This window comes from Salmo trutta, chromosome 14 (assembly GCF_901001165.1).
Source record: "Salmo trutta chromosome 14, fSalTru1.1, whole genome shotgun sequence".
Taxonomy (NCBI): domain Eukaryota; kingdom Metazoa; phylum Chordata; class Actinopteri; order Salmoniformes; family Salmonidae; genus Salmo; species Salmo trutta.
This window is the reverse complement of record NC_042970.1, coordinates 81,123,695-81,141,204: the sequence shown is the minus strand read 5'-3', so window position 1 is coordinate 81,141,204 and position 17,510 is coordinate 81,123,695. Positions and strand designations below refer to the sequence as shown.

Genomic DNA, 17,510 nt, shown 5'->3' with positions numbered 1-17,510 from the left:
CAAGGAATTTCAAGCTCTCAACCTGCTCCACTACAGCCCTGTCGATGAGAATGGGGATGTGCTCGGTGCTCCTTTTCCTGTAGTCCACAATCATCTCCTTAGTCTTGGTTACATTGAGGGATAGGTTGTTATTCTGGCACCACCCGGCCAGGTCTCTGACCTCCTCCCTATAGGCCGTCTCGTCGTTGTCGGTGATCAGGCCTACCACTGTTTTGTCGTCAGCAAACTTAATGATGGTGTTGGAGTCGTGCCTGGCCATGCAGTCGTGGGTGAACAGGGAGTACAGGAGGGGACTGAGCACACACCCCTGGGGAGCTCCAGTGTTGAGGATCAGCGTGGCAGATGTGTTGTTACCTACCCTCACCACCTGGGGGCGGCCCGTCAGGAAGTCCAGGATCCAGTTGTAGAGGGAGCTGTTTAGTCCCAGGTTCCTTAGCTTAGTGATGAGCTTTGAGGGTACTATGGTGTTGAACACTGAGCTGTAGTCAATGAATAGCATTCTCACATAGGTGTTCCTTTTGTCCAGGTGGGAAAGGGCAGTGTGGAGTACAATAGAGATTGCATCATCTTTCTGGGATAATGGTGTTGATGTGAGCCATGACCAGCCTTTCAAAGCACTTCATGGCTACGGACGTGAGTGCTACGGGTCTGTAGTCATTTAGGCAGGTTGCCTTTGTGTTCTTGGGCACAGGGACTATGGTGGTCTGCTTGGCAACATGTTGGTATTACAGACTCAAATCAGGGACATGTTGAAAATGCCAGTGAAGACACCTGCCAGTTGGTCAGCACATGCCCGGAGCACACGTCCTGGTAATCCGTCTGGCCCCGCAGCCTTGTGAATGTTTGCAAGCCCTGCCACATCCGACGAGCGTCAGAGCCGGTGTAGTTCGATTTAGTCTTAGCCCTGTATTGACGATTCGTCGCAGGGCATAGCGGGATTTCTTGTAAGCTTCCGGGTTAGAGTCCCGCACCTTGAAAGCTGCAGCTCTACCCTTTAGCTCAGTGCGAATGTTGCCTGTAATCCATGGCTTCTGGTTGGGGTATGTACGTACAGTCACTGTGGGGACGACGTCCTCAATGCACTTATTGATAAAGCCAGTGACTGATGTACTCCTCAATGTCATCGGAAGAACCCCGGAACATGTTACAGTCTGTGATACCAAAACAGTCCTGTAGTTTAGCATCTGCTTCATCTGACCATTTATTTATAGACCGAGTCACTGGTGCTTCCTGCTTTCATTTTTGCTTGTAAGCAGGAATCAGGAGGATAGAGTTGTGGTGGGATTTACCAAATCGAGGGCGAGCTTTGTACGCGTCTGTGTGTGGAGTACAGGTGATCTAGAATTATTTTCCCTCTGGTTGCACATTTAACATGTTGGTAGAACTGATTTAAGTTTCCCTGCATTAAAGTCTCCAGCCACTACGAGCGCTGCCTCTGGGTGAGTCTTCCCTGTGGCTCAGTTGGTAGAGCATGGTGTGTTTGCAACGCCAGGGTTGTGGGTTTGATTCCCACGGGGGGCCAGTACAACAACAAAAAATATGCATGAAATGAAATGTATTCACTACTGTAAGTCGCTCTGGATAAGAGCGTCTGCTAAAGGAATAAAATGTAAAAAAAAAATGGTTTCCTGTTTGCTTATACAGCTGGCTGAGTGCCCGCATCTGATTGTGGTGGTAAATAAACAGCCATCAAAAGTATAGCTGAGAACTCTCTAGGCAAGTAATGTGGCCTGCAGATTATCACAATATACTTCTTCAGGCGAGCAAAATCTAGACACTTCCTTAGATTCCGTGCACCAGCTGTTTACAAATATGCACAGACCGCCCCCCCCTCATCTTACCGTAGTGTGCTGTTCTATCCTGCCGGTGCAGTGTGTATCCCGCTAGCTGTATATCCATGTCGTCATTCAGCCACGATTCCGTGAAACATAGGATATTACAGTTTGATGTCCCGTTGGTAGGATATTCGTGAACGTAACTTCTCAGGAGATCATAGCCAGGACTCAATCCCTTGTATGTTAATATCATTTAGTGGTAATGTGTCCTGAGCCCATTCCCTGATGAGAACTAAAAGAACCAGGCCTTCACAACTACAGGGGTCCATGACACAGACTGAGGAACAAAAACCCGAAGCTGTGTAAAACAGTTAGACGGATTAACAGCACAGATGGAAACTAGACCTCCAGAGAGCTGCTCTGTTTACTGTACCCCCAATCACATCAGTGTAACAAAATGATCCAGAAAAGGGTTCTAATGAAAAACTTTATTTCCAGTTCCATAGTTTTACTTCAGCACTTGAAAGACGTCTCAAGAGTTGCAGGTGTGACCTCAATGTCATCTTCCATCTGTCGAGGAGCAAATCCATTACCAAACTGACCAGCATTTAGATTAAAGGAAGACTGGCTCCCTAAATAATTTATACTGCATGTATAGTATATGAGTCAGCAATAATTCCAGATTTTTTAAAAACTCACCAGCTTGGAACTCCTACTTGCAAGGGAAGACGTATTCTGTCTCAGCCTGGTCACCTGTAACCGTAAGACAGGTTAGTCAGAGTAAATGAAAACAAGTTGCCCAAATGTTCCTCAGAAGGGGGGGGGGGGGGGGGGGGGGGGGGGGGGAGAGAAAATAACATTTTGGGAGGGTTAGTAGAGCAACTTACTTGGCTGGTGGTAGTCAGATTTTGACCACCGCTGGCTTTAGATTCTGTACTGGGAGCTCCTGTATGATGTCCAGGGTGATGTGGAAAGGAAATAGTGATGTCAGCTGTTGGGAGAAAAACAAACATATTGCTCATTATACAGCTAAATCTATTCTTTTTAAATGAAGCCCATTATATGGAGTGCCATGCGAATGGTTTCCACCTCACCTCCGTCAGGTACATTAACACATGGTCATCTTTGATATCAACACGATCCACTTGACTTGAACCCCTCAGCTGTGACGACAAGTCATTGATATTGCATGGACACAAAAAAAAAGGGACACCGATGAGGCAAGACCTCCATGGATAAAGGTCACACCACAACAACTCACCCTCCCCAAAGAGTCTGGATCTGGGGAAAACCCAGAGAGCATTTTCAAATCCACTATAATCATATTGGTGGTGAGCTCCTTTCCATGATATCTGAGAAAGACATGATTGACAACTGCTTTTAATAATCAAATGCTTGGATTATTTTAGCCATAAAGACCAGGCTGCCGAATAAGCATTTTGACTGAAGGTCAATAACCTATACACAGGTATAATGACACTGATTCATTTGGGTCAAACCCATTCTGCAAGTCATGCTCCAAGATAACACATTTTAAATAATTAATACAAATGGGTCCTTCATTCTTACCGAGACTGGAGCTTCAGCGTGACTCTGGGTCTCAAAGACTTGATGTTGCAGTCCACCTCTGGAGTCACCTGGATACTGAGCGTTGTGCTTCTGGTAGGAGTAGGGATGTTGTAGTGGAGCACCACCTGGGATAGAGAAGAGGAAGTCAGGGAAACCATCCTGTCCAAATACAAACATTTTATGACCCAGAAGAAACATCTTCCCTGTAATGTATATTAAAGCGCATCTTGCGCCACAGGACTGGGAGCAGAGATGTGTATTCACTGACCTGCACTGAGGCACAAGCACTGCCCTTCACTTCAACGCTGTACTTCCCTTCTGTGTCCTGCAGCGCCCTCTCCTGGTACAGAAGCTTGTTGTTTTGGTTCACATGGAAGAGGCACCGGTCCCCACTGGGAGACCGTACCGTCACTGTGCTGGCTCCTCCTCTACTGAACACCCTGGTGGAGTAGAGAGCCAGGTCCTGGAGGACCACCACGGTGTCCTAGACCACAGGACAATACCGTCAATGACCACCGTTTTTAAAGGGTTGATTTTTCCAAATTGAACAGTTGCTAAAGTGACTATAGCCCAATTCCATCCATTATGATGATGGTTCCTAGGCTCTGTACCAGTGGAAGTGAGCCTCACCAGGTTGGACATGAAGAACACAGAGTTCTGCCTGTACTAGTGCACAAGGTGCCATTTCAGACCACTGGTGTTTGGGAAGTATACCTGTGTGGAGGAGAAGCCTCCGTAGGCGTCCTGCTGCCTCACCAGCCACCTGACGATGCGGGAGGCGTAGCCCAGGTCAGAGGTAGACCGAGAAGAGGCACTGAGGGACGCCAGCAGAACGTAGGAGCTGATCTCCACCTCCAGGGAGGGTGAGGTCTCCGAGGAGGACTGGGACCAGTGCAGGAGACCCCCTGAGGGTTGAGGAGCACACACCCACGTCAGGATAAGGACTAGCTTAGTTGTCCTAATACAGACTAAACAAAACAAAGTTCTGACCTCCAAATCAACTTTGGCTGTTTGATTGGACCCATCTGGAGTGCCAGATGGGCCAAAGGTTTGCACTTTTAGGAAGACTCCATTATCCAGGCAAGACAGCACTAACAGATCTTGGACCAGGATATAGCTCACCCTCTTGAAATGAGATGGTGTCGAGGTGCTGCAGAAGCCGGGCCCGTGTCTCCATGTCACCTGCCAGGGTGAAGGTGTAGGCCAGCAGAGCAGTAGCGTAGGTGTTGGACATATCACTGGTGGAGTTCTTCAGGCCAAGACAAGCTGTGGTCCACAACAGGATCCTGGAGCACAGAACAACAACAGCACATTAAGACACAAGCCAGCCTGGTCCCATTCAACTTGCAGTTCAAATTGTTGATTGGTGACAGCTTTTTGCTGAGGAATGGGATCATTTTTTTCCTTGTAAAAATTATTACGTCGCATTTGTAAACGGTATAAATTGTGTATATGCAGGGCTCCTCTGATAGAGGCCTTGGTCTCAATGGGATTCTTAAAATAAAGGTGAAAGCAGACAATACAAACAGATCTGGGACCAGGCTAGAGAACATATCAGTAGTAACAGATCTGCTTATATAACGCCCATTCTTTGTTATTTCATAGGCTACTTTCAGACAATTTACTTCATTGTCGAATCTTTTGATGACAATTCATGTAAGACACACACAGATTTCATACAGGAGGCTAAATGAGTTGCGAGAAACGGTTACGTGGAGTGGAGCTACTTACCGACACGGACATGTTGAGCTCCAGCATTGAAGCAGTGATGTAAGCCGTCAGTGTGACTTCATCCGTCACTCCACCCTAGAAAACAATGTTAAAAGACTAACTGCATCTAGCCTGTTGATTTAACATCCTTCAATATAAATACCTTCATTCTGTTGTTCAAGAGATTCCCTAAAGTTCTGAAACAGCCATGTTTGCCTTGTTGACGTTCCAACCAAGTCTTGGACTGCTCCATTGTTGCCGGGTCAACATAGATGAAAGACTGGGCTTTGCCAAAGGATCTCAAGACAAAAGCAGTCAGCCTGAAGAAAGAACTGGATTCATTTAAAAGCCCTGACATCACATGTCAACTGTCCTATCCGTCATTGAAACTACCAGTAGGTGAAAAACAAGCCAAGTACTCACCAGGTGTTCCCCAAGCCTTGTCCAAATGTGCTGTACGCACCATCAGCATTCTTGTAGTTCAGCTGCCTTTGGTAACCTGCCGGTGGGTTTTTAGCATGAACAGTGACCAAGGGGTTGTTCTGCTCCCTATATCAGGGCTCTCCAACCCTGTTCATGGAGAGCTACCCTCCAACCAAGCTGTAATTAACCCCATTCAGCCAGCTAATTATTAGAAGGGGAGCTAGACTCTCCAGAAACAGGGTTGGAGAGTCCTGCACTATGAGACAGTGTCAATATTCTACCATCAAATGACTTCAGTAGGAATCCATGTGTTGGGTCAGTGATATCATCTGTTATGTAGCTCCATCGTTACCATGACAGCAGGGTACACCGTGGAGAAACACTTTAAAATGGTTTGGAATAGAAAACTAAATCCTCTAGTTGGACAAATCCAGCCCGGTTTGTGGATTTGGTGTCTAATCAAGACAGATTTTAAAGGGACTCTCCTACCACTAGTGAGGAACTTGGTGGCCTTGTCTAGGATGGCTGGCGTGAGCTGCTTTGTATTCCGCAGGTACTCCAGGATGTAGATATTGGGGGAGAGCAGGGCCATATTCTGCTCCCCACACCCATACGGCATCTGCAACATTCCATCCAGGTTGTTGAGGGCCCGACCCAGGATGTCCCCTACAGAGAAACAAGGGACTTCTGTTACACTGTCCTCTTTAGCAAACAGCAGCACTGGAGAAGCGTTGTCTTCCCACCACTACACAATGGTTTATTTTACCCAGAACAGAGAGGGAAATCCTAGCAGAGCCATCCACCACATTCTGGGGGAGTTGTACTTCCACCTCCTCTGTCAGAGCTTCTCCTGTGGACACAAACATGCGCTGAATGAGGATGATCACAACCACCGTGAACATTCAACGCTGATTCATTACTGACCAGCAGGACACAGCAACCAGTTGTAGGTGTGGCTCTTCTCTGTTCCCTCAGCCTGGACGACAGGAGAGGGATTCTTTTCAGAGGCAGTTACACCAGACACCATCTGTGCAACCTAACAGCAGTAGACTACATACCTTCACCAGCAGGCTCCGTGTGACTGTGTCAACGCGTCCTCTCTCCGGTACGTTCACGTTGGACAGCCGCTGCACTAACGGACACGTTCAGAACCCCTACACGCAGTACAGCACAGGTTACACAACTCAGGTTGACATCCATTCTGCCGTTTCAACAGTTGAATGAAGACTAACCCAGGACAGAGGGGGCCATTGTCCAACTGAAGGTCTTTCGTCCGTTGGCACACAAGCACGAGGAGGAGTCCTGGACATCACGCACAGGTGTGAGAGTGTAGTCGGAGGAAAGAGCTGGAGTCACAGAAACCTGCCAAAGAGGAACACGTCCTAAGATAACATGGTACGACAAAAACAATACAACTCAAGAAACCATCCTGTCGTACCATGATGCACTTGGAGAGGTAATTAAACACGGTGGCCTTCAGCTCAAAGTGCTCTCCCCGGATGACTGAGTAAGGCAGGGTGAGCTCCAGGAAGGAGGGCTGGAAGACCGTGAGCTCCACCAGAGGAGCCAGACCGAAGCCACTGGGGGCCAGGCAGAAGACCTCAGTCTCCCAGGTGGTGATGGTGTCTGGGACTGTCAGGGGGACATCTGCTGATCCAGACTCCCTGGAATACAGAGGTCAGAGTTCAAACAGAAAGCCACCAAGTGTACAATGGAGTAGGACTAATTTCAACACCGTTTGTTGTTACAAATGCATTTATGCTTTATCTAACCAGGGACACTGATAAGAGAATTATCTAATAAATGTAAATGAATCAATAAACCATGATGGATTATTAGTCATACAGCAGGTTTAATGAATAATCAATGTAATGATCAATGTAGGGATCGATTAGTCTGATTAGTTCCGGAAAGTCCAGGAACCACTGGAGAAGGAAAGAAATGTGTGTGCAATTAGTATAGAGAGATAGAGAGACAGATGGTCAAGGGAGTGAAAGCTTCAAAGAGTTCCTAACCTTGAGGGAAAAGAACAGGCTGAGCTCTGGATAGTGATAAACAAGTGTGTGAAGTCTATGGGGGTTGCATGTCACCAACAGTTTGTGTGTAAATGCATGTGCGTAAGAAAGCAAGAACTATATATTGACTGTTTTGTTATCCTGACCTCAGAACGTTCTCTGAATAAAGCTACAGAAACCTTTTGCAGAAAGCTGAGTCCTTGCCTAATTATTTTAACCCATTGTCTTACAAACCTTGGGCATTAGTCAAGGCGAATTGATTATTGATTATCATCAAAGATATACAATTCCTTTAACAGACACCCATTGAGGTCAAAGGGTCTTGCCTACAGTTTACAGAGGTTCAGGTTCCTAATCTACACCACTACTGTTTTGATATGAGGCAAGAGCTAAGAGGGCTTTCTTCACCAGAGGTCAGCCTCACTGTGCAGAGCACTTACCCAACTTCCACAAGATCCCAAATCCATGTCTCAGGGAAGAATGTACGGACCGTCTGTATGGGTGGCGGAGGTGGAGCGGCAAGTCCACCAGCCACAGCCATTTCAAGTCTAGGCTGTAAGCTACTACTAACGCAAAACATGCCCATTATTGTCAAGTTAAAAATGGACTGAATGCTGTGCTCAGTGAGTGCATGCAGTGTTTAGACCAGTTTAACCAGGCTTTGTTATTCTAGCAAAAGGTAATCCATTTCCCAAGGTTCATTAAAGACTTGTGGCAATGATGAGAATAAGGGTTGGTAAGGACATCTCACCATAGGAGCGACGGTACTGGTTCCCCTGGTAACTGAGGCAGGAAGGTACTCTTATATCCAGGTTAGTCGCTAGCTTCAGCCCCAGTGTCTAGAAATGTCAGAAACAACTAATTATTAATAAATGTCCGTTTGTCATTCTATTAAGAATAACAGTGGAAGATGAACACATGATAACAGTATGGGGGCTGATTCTTCAAGTTGAGAAAACAGGGCAGAAATATTTACCTGAAAAACTGCATAAGGATCATTTGTCTCCTCAGACGGTCCATATGGGTATGGCATTATGAATCTCCTTGGTCTAACACGTAAACATGCTACTGGATCTTCAAGCTCGTAGGGAATATAGGTTGTCTCCTTGACTGGTAACAAATCAAATATCTGGAATGGGACAAGAGGGAGGCTTGAAATTCTCTTGTTCATTGGGGACTGAAAGTGGGAGGACTACTTGCCCTTTTGGTTTTCCATTGCAAAACGTTTAAATAGTCCTATCAACCCAGAACATCAATCAGGAGGTGCTTTCCGGTTACCCAGAGTCAATAGAAAGTGGGCGTCAAGCCAGAGAATGAGTCTCATTACATTTGATAAAAGCTCCCCAAATAACCAGTGAACAGATCCACTCCATGTCTGCTGTAGTCACTGGTTGTATTCCCAGCACCACCAAAACTGTAGGTATGGTGGTACCACTGTTGTTCACTTCAGTGAGCTCCGTTACCTTGTTAGCATCCAGCCTCTTCCCTGGCTCCATGATGCCAACACTCTGGTCCACAGCACTGAGGCCACAGAGGGAACCGGGCTGGGCCGAGAGACGCAGGGTGTTCTCCTCCCCTGGGACAGCGTTGGAGGGCGAGAACGCCACCAACACCTGGCATACACATCAGATACCATTACTCCAGGTATGATACAGTCTGCATGGAAATACTGGACACCTTTCATAAAGTGGCAACAATGACAGACTCCTGCACACACACCTTGTTCCTGAAGCATTTCTCAGTGGGGAAGTTCATGCTGTGGGCGATGACAGTCTCACTGGGTAGCATACTGTACACCAGGAGCTGAACCACCGGTGCCATCTCTGGAACCACTGCCAACTTCAAGGTGACGTCACCCTCAGCTACTGCAACGCAAGAGCAGGTCACTGTCAAGCGCCTTCCAGAACGGTCAGAATCACTTAATGAAACTCACTCACCAGGACTGTCCTGCTGCACAGTAACATTGATGTGTCCATGCTGAACTATGACCCCTCTGGATAAAGCCTGGAGGGAAAGGGAACAGTTCTCAGCAACTCAGAGGAGCCACTGCAACCTGGACTCATGGGGTAGACGTAACATGGTAAACAAATCCAGGACTCCAATTAGTATGATACGTTAGTGGATATCCATCATCCATTTCATACATGTTACGAATTTGCTGAATGTATTGTTTATACATTAGCTAGGTTGGGTTACCGGGGTTGATTAGCAGTATTGGTGTAGTATAGGAACATCCTTCCTTTGAAAGTGTGGCTGGGGCAACGTCTGAAATCATCCTGGTCAAAAGGAGTGCAACTAGGAAATATGGTGCTATTCGAGAGGCACCATGTGTTTGCAGGTTGTTCCTGGTTCTACTCACCAGGTAGAGGACATCCACAGAGCCCTTTGGGACAGTCTCCCCTACGATGGCATAGCGGATGGTGATTGACACTGCCTGCCCACATGCCAGTGGTTTCTCCATCTTCTGAATAGCCAGGGAGCTGGACGGTTTACTGTCTGGGGCAGCGGGCTGGATCAGTGAGAGGACGTGTTGCCCTCTGTTGAAATAGGGGACCCTGTATCCTGTATCCTGGGTACTCCACTTGTGGGGTGTCACTCACCTGGAAAGGAACAAAAGGAAGAGTCTAACTAAAGGCCCAATTCTAAATCTACCCCTAGACACCGTCCTATATACAGTGGGGATCTGAGAGGATAACAGGAAGCAATATAATAACAGATCCACCTTACTTCCACCTAGCCCATCTTGGTCACAGCACGTTAGGGTCATGGCCTTAGGGCAGCGTTTCCCAACTGTCCTGGGGACCCCCCCCCCAACACTACACAGCTGATTCAAATCTTGATGAAGAATTCATTATTTGAAGTCAGCTGCGTAGGGCAACAAACTAAACACGCACCCCTCACGGTCTCCAGGACAGTTGGGGAAACGCTGGCATGGAGTATAAAGTCTCTCAAACCGACAAGGAATCATACTTACTACGAGGTTAATATTCTCTCTGGGCATACTGGTTGTGTTTACGGAGAACCTGGCAATACCACGACTGTCCGTGGTTAGGTTCTGTAGTCGTAGATATGAGGACCAGCCTTTCTCCTCAAACAGGTAGACTAACATGTCAGAGATGGGTGTGTTGTTAAAGCGAACAGCATTTATCTGAGGAAAAGGTATGAATGAAGTGACATCACATACTGGTACTTCAGGAAGCAGGACAAACAAAAAGCATCCACAAGTCAACAGGAACACCTTTTGGACTTACCTTGCCTTCGATAATTGATCCATGCTCATAGATTTGGGGTGTGTCAACAAATGTGAATTCTCCAATCACATAGGAGAGCTCTACATTTTTTTCCTCTGACAGTGTAATACCTGTCAAATGAAAACAAATAATAGGATGGTATATTTCACAATTACCAGTACCAACACAATGCAGAAACTGAATTGCAGTGCAGCTTCAACAGAATATTAAAACCAGAAGAATAAACAGCATTATATAAAACCAAAGGTCAAAAAGCTCTTTCTTACCAACGCAGAGTAACCCAAACTCAGTCCTGGACCCCCCCTGGGTGCACCTCAGTTTCTTGCCCAGCACAACAGCTGATTCAAATCATCAAAACTACATTACAAGATGGTTATTTGAGTCAGCCGTGTAGCGCTCGGGCAAAAACCAAAACGTGAACCCAGGGGGGCCCCAGGACAAGTAGGGAACCCCTCATCTAATGAAACAGGCAATAGTTACATCGCCATCAGCTGAAGTGAAATGAAGGGTTTGTATTGAGTCAATTACACGATGCATCTCATAATGATTGTGATAGAGGACTTGCCTGTCCCCTCCTCCTGAACGGAAACTAAACACGTCTCCCAGCAATTTCTCTCCTGCATTCTTTGTGAAAATTGCCATGTTGAAGGCATAAGAAGCACAGCCAGTATTGTCCATCTAGGAAAAGCAAGCAGAACCACAAAAACAGATTTAAACCCCATTCAAATGTAATCCGTTGGTAAATACAGCACTACTAGTTATAGGAAAGCATACAAACCTCTATCGACTCTTCGTGGCATGGAGGTGTGTAATCAGGAACTCCTTGTGGATTTCTCTCATCAATTGTTATTGGTATCACTGCATTGTCCACCAAGGGTCGACACAACTTCACCCCTGCTTTACCAGGTACAGGCTGCCCATACGTGTATCTGATTTCAATTCACAACAAGACAAGTGTCAATTTCCTACATCCAGTTACCATATTAAAAACAGAACACCTAAAGGCTTGTGCATTCCTGCAGGCTTTAAGTCACATGGTCAATGAATCTGGACCTGTCTTCATAGAGCCTCAGAATGGGATCAGTTTTAACTAGAGGTCATAATGAACAAGGTCACATGTCAGGGTGGGACCTGATCCTAGAACAGCAATCCTAATCTGAGAACCAAGAACTAGCTGTTCATGTTTATGCCACTATAGGTCTTCAATTAGCATGGCTCATTAATGCAGACCACATGCATATTTAAGTATTTTAATTAAGTGCATTTCCACATGAAGCTACAGTACTAGCAGAGGCTGCTGCCTACAGACTTGAAATACTAGTCACTAATAATGCTGACATACCTTGCATTACTCATCTCATATGTATATACTGTATTCTATACCTCTGACATTGATCATCTATTCTTAATTCCATTCCTTAGATGTGTGTATTAGTGTTAAAGGAATTTTATATCTTGATGATAATAATCAATTCACCTTGACTAATGCCCAAGGTTTGTAAGACAATGGGTTAAATAATTAGGCAAGGACTCAGCTTTCTGCAAAAGGTTACTGTAGCTTTATTCATGAGAACGTTCTGAGGTCAGGATAACAAAACAGTCATTATATAGTTCTTGCTTTCTTACGCACATGCATTTACACACAAACTGTTGGTGACATGCAACCCCCATAGACTTCACACACTTGTTTATCACTATCCAGAGCTCAGCCTGTTCTTTTCCCTCAAGGTTAGGAACTCTTTGAAGCTTTCACTCCCTGGACCATCTGTTTCTCTATACTAATTGCATACACACATTTCTTTCCCTCTCCAGTGGTTCCTGGACTTTCCGGAACTAATCAGACTAATCGATCCCTACATTGATTATTCATTAACCATGCTGTATGACTAATAATTCATCATGGTTTATTGATTCATTTACCTTTATTAGATAATTCTCTTATCAATTAGGCATTTGTGAAATTGTTACATATTGCTGCACCCGCAACATGTACTAAACACGTGTATGTGACCAATAAAATGTGATTTACTTGTATTTTCAAAGATCCAAATCCTTACTTTGAAATGTGAAAGTAAATGATATACTTCTAATAGTATTTCAACCCAGGTCTGCATTAGCGTAATGAGACTAGAATGACATTTAGTGGACTAACTACAATACATTGCAAATCACCAATAGTGTTTACTCACTCGGCACACACTTTCACTTCATACTCTTCTTGAACAACGCTGATCTTGTCAGTGAGGTTCATCTGGATCTCAAACTTGGGCAAAACTACAGAGAAAAAGAACAGCAGTCAACTCAAGAACGTTCCAGGGTTGTGATGCATCCATTCAACATTACCTAGCATGAAAGAGAAACTCAACCTACCATACTTTTCTACCTTGAAGTTGTGGTAGATTTTCCTCTTCACCAATCCACACTACAATGGTATAGGATCCTACAGGTGCTTCAGAGTTCAGGGGGGTGAGAAAGCTGCAGGATGTTGCCACTGGATAGTGTTGACCCACTGTCCAATCCGGTTGTGATTAACATCCTGTTGGTTCATAGGAAGGGGAACGTTCAGCAGGACAAGGAGTCAGCTCTATTCATGACATTTCTATCTGCAACATGCATTTACTGAAGGGGGCCCAGATCACACAACGCTGACTGGAAGTATTTGGCTACGTTCTACAGTAGGTGGAAATGAGGACCTAGCTAGCTGGGGGGGGGGGGGGGGGGGGGGGGAGTCATAATATGGCAGTATTTACACTGACAGTCAACATAAAGTTAGACTAACAAGGATCTTACCTCAAGTTCCACAATGTTGTACTGTGAAGGGCAAAGACAAGAGACGGGTTCATGTTTCATTAATAACATGAACTCCAAAAACAGCAGAGTAGCATAACTGTCTACAACTACAGGAACTAGACAGGTGATTGGCTTGGTCGCTTAAAGTAAACATCACATGTAGCATTTGCACTGGCAATTCAATCTCAGGAAGAGATGATCCCATACATTCCATTCTTACCAACATGAATGGAAACCCCATGTCCTGGCTGGCTGATTGCTGTACATAGTGTTACATAATACCAGATTGCTATGGCCATCACTGTATTGTGACACTTCTGTATTTTGGTCTGAAACAGTAGAGACTGAACTAAAATACTATTGTATATTTTCAACTCACCAGCTGATTGACAGGGCTAAAATTGGTATCCAAGGTGACCACTCTAAAATGCACTGTAGACAAACACAATAACAATATTACAAGCATCATTTCAGACAACTTTCTCAAAATTCCAAGGATTCCCAGAAATACTGGTTGAGGATTTCCATCCTGAGGGAACCCAGTGGGTTTACTGCATCTGCACCACATTCCTGAACAACGAGGCTCTTCAGATGTCTACCGTTTCCCTCTACAATCCTCGTAAGCCACGCAGAGTGGACAGGACCAGACTGGGGGAAGAGCATTGCCGGCAATGATAGTGTTCTTTTCTACACAATTATTGCCTGATGCATTTCAAACAATACTTCATTCTAATACAGTTATAGCCTCAAATAAACAAGGGGAACATGGTGGGGTCGTGGAAGGCTGTTGATATCAAAATGGGGTCAGGGGCCCAAAAAGTTCAAAGCCCTGGAGTAAACCATCACCCAATTGTCCTGTTGTTTCTCAGCAACCAGACTGAAGGTGTACTGGCTCTAACGTTACCCGTTTGTAGATTGGTTTGTCCGTTTGGATGAACGTCATGGGGCCGTAGGGTTTGATCATGACCCTTCTCTCCTCTGATGATAGAAATGTTACCCCTCGAACCTCCACCTTAAAGTTGTGCACTTCGTCGCTCTGCACATGAGGGGCCTGTCAGAGACCGAGACAGAGCAACACCGGTGAACTAACGGACCGATAACATAGGACATTAAAATGTGGTGCCGTGTGGCCCAGCTGGTAAGAGCGTGCCACTAGCAACTTCAAGGTAGAGCGTGTAACTCCTGCAGGGATCACATTATGCACTCAGCGTACTTTAAGTTACATATATAAATTGTCGATAGTATATACTAGCATGCAATCAAAACCTGAATCTGAAGAAAAGTTCTGGTAGGCCACCACATTGACATTTCCCATAAAATAAGCTGGCATTGCACAAACAACCTAAGCGATGCATCAAAGCTGAGTAGTACATTACACTCTTATTGGAATGGCTCTAGATGTCCACCAGTGCTGGGCTGACCTGAAACTGGAAACAGAGGTGAAACTCTTGGTCAGAAGTCTCGTGGAGAAGTGTTTTGTTCTGCCCGTCGGCCATCAGAGATATGGTCATGACCAGGGTCTCGTTGGGCTGCAGAAGGCTGGCACAAAGCTTGGCCTCTGAGCCTGCCTGGATCACTGCAGGAACGGCTACCATGTAAACCCTACAGAGAACACACCCGGCAACAGGAAAATCAGTACCCAATGACAGGATACCTCTAAACACAAAGCCAGGTGAAATATACAGGGGGGATAAAGATCTGCACAAAGGGTAGATGAAAAATTGCTCTAAATCTGCTGACAGAACATTAAACCGAGACAAGCAAGTCTGACCATTAAATTCTAACTTGTGACTGCAGATTTACTTACGGTCTTGGAGTCTCTTGACAGACACAAAGCCAGTGAATGCAGGCAAAGAGTATCCATCTCCAAACCTCAAGCCCAGGAAGAAGCATGACTTACGGAGAAAAATAAACCAAACCAGTTATGACTTAGTATTTCTACTGGGAAGACCTGCCTACTGCAAATGAATTTCCTGTCATTCTACCATTGGGCAAGGTATTTAACAGTTGTATGATCAATTTTATGCAATTATACTAATTTTGCCAATGAGCAGAAAGTTGTCAAATGCACTCTTATTTCCTGCAATTCTACACATTCCCCCATGACTATGCCATTTTAATGATATCTGAGTGAGAGTGGCTAACAACATCAATGTTAGTCTAGTGTGCATAGTCTACTATGTTACTAAACCCTTTTACAGTGCATTTGGTATAGCCTGTTAAAAGATCAGATAAATGTAAAAAATGTTAAGCGTTAACTTCTTAGAAGTTAACCGCCGACCTGTTGTTACGGGAATAATGATTGCACCACAAGTTACCGTAACACCTCTGGTCTAGGTATTCTCACCAGCCCGATATATTTATCGATTTAGAAATGAGACGGCTCGGTTACGTCCTCTTAAATATCCTGCAGGTGCGCGGCTAGTTCCGGGTTTGTTTTATAATTTCTAAGCGCGCACACCTGCTGGATATTGAAGGCGTTCGATTATGCTGAACCGGGGTGCATGTGACCGGGCAAACCCGGTCGGGAGGAGCGCCTCTCAAATGGAACAGTAATCGGCGCTGCCCGGTCACAACAGGGGGTGGCCTAGTGGTTAGAGCGTTGGACTTGTAACCGAAAGAGTTGCAAGTTCAAATCCCCGAGCTGACAAGGTATAAATCTGTCGTTCTGCCCCTGAACAGGCAGTTAACCCACTGTTCCTAGGCTGTCATTGAAAATAAGAATTTGTTCTTAACTGATTTGCGTAGTTAAATAAAATAAAAAAGTTCACTGAATTGTCCATTTAAAGAAATGTATCCAATTTATCCATTACTAAATGTACCTAACATTAGATAGTTAATCCAGAAATTCTTACCTTTGCCTCGATTCAGCAGTCTGGTCCAGATCATCACCTGTAGTTCTTTATGATAACCATTTCCTTGTTTGACCACTAGGTTTTATGGGTATTATGACTAATACTGTGGTACTCTATAGCATCTGTGACAGCATGAGGCAATATCCATTTTGAAGTAGCCAGTTTTCTTTCTCACGATTGGCTGTCCCAGTAGGACATCTCTCCAACACGGTCACCAGGAGTGATCAGCCAATGAAATTGGAAGTCCCACACAGTTGAGTACATAAAAATGGTGGAAGCTCAAAATGGTGCTGTCCATGTTAAACAGCCTTTTGGCCACTAGAGGCCTCTATCATTCTCTATGCTTTGAAACCGCTGGTCTACCATATTGGCACTCCCCAGTAGGAGCATTCCTCCATAGGAATGAACGGAATTCTACAATATTTTGATTAAAGGTTTCAAGGACAAAATTACATGTATTTAAATATTTTGTTGTTGTAGTCAGGGCCGTAACATTAGTAATAAAATATATATATACTTTAAGGAAAATTACAGTTTTTTTCTTTCTGTAAATATCATATTACTTTTCACAACAACAGAAATTTGCTCTTTATTTTCTGAAATGCATTTATATAACTGTCCCCCAGGTGGTGCTGCTGTACAGTGGGTCAGAATCAGACACTTAGGAGACTATTGCCTATTATTCCTATTACTTGGTCTTGGTTCTGTTTTTTACTAGATAAAACTTAGAGTCAATGTTATGCTATTCCTGTGTTCTAAAGAGGGTTGGATTAGTATTCCTGTGTTCTAAAGAGGGTTGGATGAGTATTCCTGTGTTCTAAAGAGGGTTGGATGAGTATTCCTGTGTTCTAAAGAGGGTTGGATGAGTATTCCTGTGTTCTAAAGAGGGTTGATGAGTATTCCTGTGTTCTAAAGAGGGTTGGATGAGTATTCCTGTGTTCTAAAGAGGGTTGGATGAGTATTCCTGTGTTCTAAAGAGGGTTGGATGAGTATTCCTGTGTTCTAAAGAGGGTTGATGAGTATTCCTGTGTTCTAAAGAGGGTTGATGAGTATTCCTGTGTTCTAAAGAGGGTTGATGAGTATTCCTGTGTTCTAAAGAGGGTTGGATGAGTATTCCTGTGT

At 44.8% G+C, this 17,510-nt stretch overlaps 1 pseudogene; it reads right to left on the bottom strand.

Annotated features, from left to right (window-relative positions):
• Positions 1-2,248: 2,248 nt before the first annotated feature.
• Positions 2,249-15,511, bottom strand: LOC115147610 (alpha-2-macroglobulin-like; annotated as a pseudogene).
• Between the last annotated feature and the right edge of the window lie 1,999 nt (positions 15,512-17,510).